We start from the raw sequence: 6970 nt of genomic DNA on the forward strand, positions 1-6970 counted from the left end.
TAAACAAGTGGCCATCTAGCTCAGAAGCAATAAATCCCACATGGAAGAAGCACACCAGCCTGTGTGATCATGAGGTATCGAAGGGATCAGGTATCAGGCATCATCAGAACAAAAAATCATATCATTGTGAATGAGGGTGAGCAGTGCAGAGTGGAGACCCAAAGCCCATCTGTAGGCCACTGGACATCCCCTTACAGAAGGGTCTCAGGGAGGAGACGAGCCAGTCAGGGTGCAGTGTAGCAATGATGACGCATACAACTTTCCTCTAGCCCTAAATGCTTCCTCCCCCCAACTATCATGATCCCAATTTTACCTTATGAATCTGGCTAGACCAGAGGATGTTCACTGGTACAGATAGGAACTGGAAACACAGGGAATCCAGGGCAGATGATCACTTCAGGACCAGTGGTGTGAATGGCGATACTGGGAGGGTGGAAGGAGGGTGGGTTGGAAAGGGGGAACTGATTGCCAGGATCTACATATAAAGTCCTCATTGGGTGAGGGACAACAGAAAAGAGGGTGAAGGGAGATGTTGGACAGTGCAAGATATGACAAAATAATGATTTGTAAATTATCAAGGATTCATGGATGGGGGAGCGGGGAGGGAGGGGAAAATGAGGAGCTGATGCCAGGGGTTTGGGTGGAGAGCAAATGTTTTGAGAATGACGAGGGCAATGAATGTACAAATGTGCTTTATGCAATTGATGTATGTATGGATTGTGATTAGAATTGTATGAGCCTCTAATAAAATGATTAAAAAAAGAAACTATTTTCTAGCATGTTATAAGATAGAATATCTTAAAATTGAAAGGTATCCTTAATGATAATCAGTCTAAAGTACCCTTTGTTTTTCTGATTTCTTTAGAACAGTGGTTCTCAACCTTCCTGATGCCGCGACCCTTTCATACAGTTCCTCATGTTGTGGTGACCCCCAACCATAAAATTATTTTCATTGCTACTTCATAACTGCAATTTTGCTACTGTTATGAATCAGGTGACCCCTGTAAAAGGGTCCTTCAATCCCCAAAGGGGTTGCAACCCACAGGTTGAGACCCGCTGCTTTAGAACATGTTTGAACACATCTAAGCTCCTCTTCTTCAGTCACAGAACACTTACTGCCTTATAAGGAACTCAAATTCAGAGGAGAATAATCATGATATCATTTCATATAAGGAATAACTGAAAGAGACTAAAGTCTTCTTTTTTGCGGTTGTTGCTGTTTTGTTGTTGTTGAAGACTATACGGAGGGAAGTTAATAGAGCCGCTGAGAATACTTAGAGGCCCTTCATATGAACCCGGCTCAACTCACTGCCATAGAGCCGATGCTGATTTATAGCAACCTCTATAGAACAGAGTAGAGTGGCAACCCATGGGTTTCCGAGGTTGTAACTCTTTATGGGAGTCGAAAGCCCCATCTGTGTCCTATGGAGTGGCTAGTGTTTGAACTGCTGACCTAGCTGTAGATGATACTTAATACATTGGTTCTGCACCAACAATAGATTATGGGACTCTATGAAATCTGCCTCACTCTAACATTTGTCTCTGGAACCTAGAATTTTTCCATGTTTGCTGCTCTTAGCTTGGATCTATCATAGAAAGTTTGACCTATTAGATAGAGATGCAAAGGGGGGTCATGAATTCTAGGAGTCATGAATGGCAGCCGGTATTTTGCAAGCTATCCATTGAGCTTACTTGCCATGCAACAAATCACAACCCCCCCCCCAAACAGTGAGTTAAAATAAGCATTTTATTGTTTTAACATTGTATTGACTCTGGGAATCAGCATTTGGACCAAGCACAGTATGGGTGGCTTGTCTGCTCATCATGCCTGACGTCCGTCTCAGGTGAGAAGACTGCATCTGGGGATGCGTAGAGTGCTGGAGTGGAATCATGTGGAGCTGGAAGCTGGAAACATCGTCTCCACTCTCAAGTCTCACGTTTGATGGTATCTGTCAGCTGGGATACTAGCATGGACGGTCTGAAATAGAAACACTCCGCGTAGTCTTTCCTGGTGGCTTGGGCGTTCTCAAAGTGTGGTGACCTCAGCGCCATCCCCTTTATGTGGAAGTCGGGAATCTGAAGTGAGTTTCTCAGCAAGGAAAATGGAAGCTGTTCACTTTTTCTAGGAACATGGGTGGTGCAGTGATTATGTGCTAGGCTGCTAACAGCAAGGTCAGCAGTTTGAAACCACCAGCTTGTCCTTGGAAGAAAACAAAGGTTTTCTACTCCAGTAAAGATATGCAATCTTAGAAACCCACAGGGCCAGGGGAGCACTAGGAGTTGGACTTGACCCAATGACTGTGAATTTGGTTTTGCGTTTCGACCTTTTCTGGTCTTGCCTCAGAAGTCACAAAATATTACTTTTATGTTGAATTTTGTTGATTGAAAGCGAATCACTTGTTTACATAGATTCTAGAGGACTGAATGCATACTTTGTTTCTTGAGAGAATTTCTGAACATTAAAAATGAACACATTATTTAAAGGAAATTTAATTAAAGGATATATTGTAAAAGAGGACATATTGTAAAAGAGACCTGGTGGCATAATGGGTTAGATGTTGAACTGTTAGCCTTGAGGTTGGCAGTTCAAACTCACAAGATGCTCCAAGATGCTATCTGCTCCCATTAAGGTCTAGCCTTAGAAGCCCCAAAGGACAGTTCTACTCTGTCCCTAAACAAAGGCTCCCCATGAATAGGAAGCAACTTGATGACACGGGGGGGGGGGGGTGTTTGGGTTTTTTTTTTTAATGGTAAAAGACCTTAGAAGAGCAAAAGAACAAACTTCTGCTTTTATTCTTTTTGAGAGGAAATAGCCCACATGTAGAAAAGGCAGGCCTCACTTGGGACGTATTTTATCTTATAAGCGCCTCTTGCTCTATTGGCCACCTGTATCTTCACATAGTGTAAACGAATTGCTTATTTTTAAGTTAATCCCACACTGTTTAGCATCTATTGGACTTCCAAGAAAAATGTAATAACAAAGAATGTACAAAATAAAAATGAGCAAATATAACCCAGTTTTTCTTCCATCCGTTTCTTAGGACTATTCCCACTGAGTGTGCTAACAAACTTGTTTATGTCACCTCAGCGCCTAACTCTGAACTGGCAAAGGACTTCGCCGGCCTTAATATCATCCACAGATAGTCTTCCCTTCCTCTGTCATCCCGGTTTTCCGTGGACTCTATGAGTCTGCTTCAAACTCAACCCTCCAAGAGAGAGTAGAATTGGCCCACAGGATTTCCAAGATCTGTAAATCTTTACAGATGCAGACTGCCACATCATTTCTCCCTGGGAGGGGCTGGCAGGTTTCAACCACTGGCCTTTCAGTTGGCAGCTGAATGCATAGCCTTGTCACCGCCGGGCTTCAAAGTGCATTGTAAGAACGTGGGTGGCCATTTAGTCAAGGAAACTGGCCTTTGTGGTGTGCAGACTGTTCCGGATGTTTCCTTTCAAGTGTGCTTTTGGAGTTAGCTTTCCCTGCCCTAGATGGAACATGCATCAGGTCTAATAACAGGTTCCTTGGTTCCATCAATTACACGAAGATCTGAATTTTAGCAAATAAACATTCCTATAAAGTCTACCCTCAGCCAGTTAAGTGCTGCCCGTTAAATGAAAATTTTAACACCGCCCAGCTGCTCCCCTGGAGAAGGATGAATCAGACGGCTTCCTTCTTTCTGAGATTCACAGTCTCAGAAATCCTGCAGAGCAACTCTGCTCTGTCATATAGGGTCGCCCTAAGATGGAATCAACTCAGCACTAGGTCAATTATTTTTATTATTCTTTTTAAAGTAGCACACTGTAAAGTAGAATGCATGTCTAATTTGGGGCTCCCTTGTCTCCCGGCCTGATCAGAAGTGCAGAACTAGCATATGTTCTGGTTTGTTTTTCTCAAGATTTTCTAACTCTGCATTTACCTGCTACTACTCTGGGGCATGGTTTGCCACCACTCAGGGAGGAAAGACAAGGGGCAGGAGAGGTTTGATTTGGCTGGTATTGTTGTTTCTGGCAACTAAGTTGACCTTGAATTACTTTTTGGACCCAGCCTTGGAAGTCACATGATACCACTGTCAACTTCTGTTAGTTCAAGTAAGTGGTGTTCCCTGGGAGATTCAATGGGATGTTTTTAAAAAACATCATTTTTATTGGGGGCTTGTACAGTCCTTATCACAATCCATACATCCATCCATTGTGTCAAGCACTTTTGTACATTTGTTGTCAGCATCATTTTCAAAATATTTTCTTTCTACTTGAGCCCTTGGTATCAGCTTCTCATTTCCCTCCTCCCTCCCTCTCTCCCTCCCTCCCTCTATCTCTCCCTCTCTCATGAACCCTTAATAATTTATACATTATTAATAAGTTTTCATGTCATACTGATCGATGTCTCCCTTCACCCACCTTTCTGTTGTTCATTCCCCTTGGAGGGAGCTATATGTAGGTCATTGTGATTAGTTCCTCTTCTCACCCCGCCTCCCCCTTACCCTCTTGTTATGGCTACTCTCATTAATGGCCCTGAGGAGTTTATGTGTCCTGGATTCACTGGGTTTCAAGCTCTTATCTGTACCAGTGTACATGTTCTGATCTAGTCAGATTTGTAGAGGCAGAATTGAAGCCATGATAGTCAAGTGGGAAGAAGCATTAAAGAACTAGAGGAAAGTTGTATGTTTTGTCGGTGCTATACTGCACCCTGGCTGGCTCATCTCTTCCTTGTGACCCTTCTGTAAGGGGATGCCAATTGTCTACAGATGGGCTTTGGGTCTCTACTCCGTGCTCTCCCTCATTCACATTGATATGATTCTTTGTTCTGGGTCTTTGATACCTGATACCTGATCCCACTGGCAACAAATGATCACACAGGCTAGTGTGTTTCTTTCATGTGAACTTTGTTGTTTCTCAGCTAGATGGTCATTTGTTTATCTTCAAGACTTTAAGACCCCAGATGCTATATCTTTTGATAGCCAGGCACCATCAGCTTTCTTCACCACATTTGCTGATGCGCCCATTTTGTCTTCAGTCATCATGTTGGGAAGGTGAGCATCACGTAATGCCAGGTTATTAGAACAAAGTATTCTTGCAATTGAGGGAGTAATTGATACTTGAGTAGAGGCCAATGTCCAATTGCTACCTTAATACTTAACAAATAAATATATTACATAGATCTATTTCCTTATCATGATATAGAAATATATTTACATATGTACATGCATATATTTAGATTTCTATAATGTCCTTTGCCTCCTCGTTCTTTCTTCTCTTTCCTTTTACTTTCCTCTTATCCCACTATCATATTCAGCCTTCATTCAAGTTTCAGTAATTCCTCCTGGCTCCATTCCCCTTGATCAAGTCCCACCAGGCATCCTATACTCTCCTTGCCATTGATTTAAGATTACTTGTTGTTCCCTTGTCCCAGGTTGGTTGACACCCCCTTCCTTTCTTCTCTCTTCCCTCCACACCCCCTCTCCCATGTCCCCCGCCCCCCATCATGGTCCCAGTTTTTCTCCTCTGGATTGTTTATCCCACCTATCTTAATCTAGATAGACATGCAGAGACAATAAGCACAAAAACAAGACAGAGCAAAAGAAAGAAACCAAAGAAAACAAAAAAAGCAAAATCAAACAATGACATACAAAGAAAAGCCTAAAAATAGTTCCAGGTCTGTTTGTTGACTTCCAGGAGTGTTTTCTGGTGAGTCTGATAGGGTGCCACGTCCTGACCCCAAAGTTTATTTTTGGTATTCCCCAGGGACCTCATTGTTTTGCTCCCCTTGCTACTCTGTTGCACACCCTTAGTGTTTTGCCCAGGTGTGGTGGGGCCAGATTAGGAACAATTCCCACACTGTGTCTCCAGTGTTGTCCCCCATAGTGCTATGGGTCAGTGAGGGATGTCATGTCTCGTGGTAGGACCGGATCTATGGTTCTCTCTGTGTATTGACTGCTCTGAGCAGGAATATCGTCCTCAGGGTTTGGTGGACCATGGTGTGTTGCACTCTCTCTCCCTCCCCCTTTATTTGCTCCTGTGTGCGCTCAGCACACACACCCTTTTCCCTGAGCTGTAGTTTCAGTGCTGTCCTCTGAAGTGAATTCTTCTGGGGGGGGGGAGAAAGGGTGTCCATGTAGTGGGGATTGGGACTGGTCCCACAGACCTCTCTATTGATTCCCTGCTTCATGTTGGTTTGTTGCATCCATGTCTTGGTTTACCTGGTTGAAGTCTGATCCCTCTTTCCCTCTCCTGTGGTATACACCCATCTTTATCTTAAAAGGAAGGATGTCGAAGATGACAGATATAAAATTGCTGGCTCTTTGTCTCATAGATTTTTTTTGTTGTTGTTCCTTGGGAGTTTTGAACTTACAGTTCCCTTTAAATCAGTTGTGTTTCCACATCTGGGAGCTTTTAATGTCCTCAGCTGGTCACAGAAAGGTGAGAGGTTTGAGTCTACCTGTAGGTACCATGGAAGAAAAAGTTGGAGGCTTGGTTCTGATAAACCAGCCACTGAGAACCCTGTAGAATGTAGTTCCACTCTGACACTCGTTGGGATGGACACCATATCTATAGGGTTGTTTATTTGGCCTCTTAAGCTTTCAGCATTCTCTCCATGGTAGGGCTCTGGCTTTGTAAGGTTGACTTCTCAGGACTCAGGCTGCCTTCCTGGCCCAGGCTCTACACCTAGATCCTAAAAGGATCACACTGTGCCGGGTGTCCTTGAAAGTGTGGACCATTGTCTATTGCAGCCTCTTTTTCTTTGCAGCAAAGTTCAGAACCAATTCCATCAGGTCACAGCTTTGTATCTTTAGACTTCTCATGGTGGTGTCTTTGAACTTCCCAAGCTTCAAGGGTGGGAGGCCAAGTTCTGTGAGATATTCTTTGACGCTCCTCTCACATGGATACGGTGAGGAGAAACATCTTCCTCAATGCTTCTTCAACTCCTCTATAGCACCCAGACCTCTCTCTAAAGGAATTCTCTTGATAGGTCTTC

Source organism: Tenrec ecaudatus, chromosome 3 (assembly GCF_050624435.1).
Source record: "Tenrec ecaudatus isolate mTenEca1 chromosome 3, mTenEca1.hap1, whole genome shotgun sequence".
In the NCBI taxonomy this organism is placed as follows: Eukaryota; Metazoa; Chordata; class Mammalia; order Afrosoricida; family Tenrecidae; genus Tenrec; species Tenrec ecaudatus.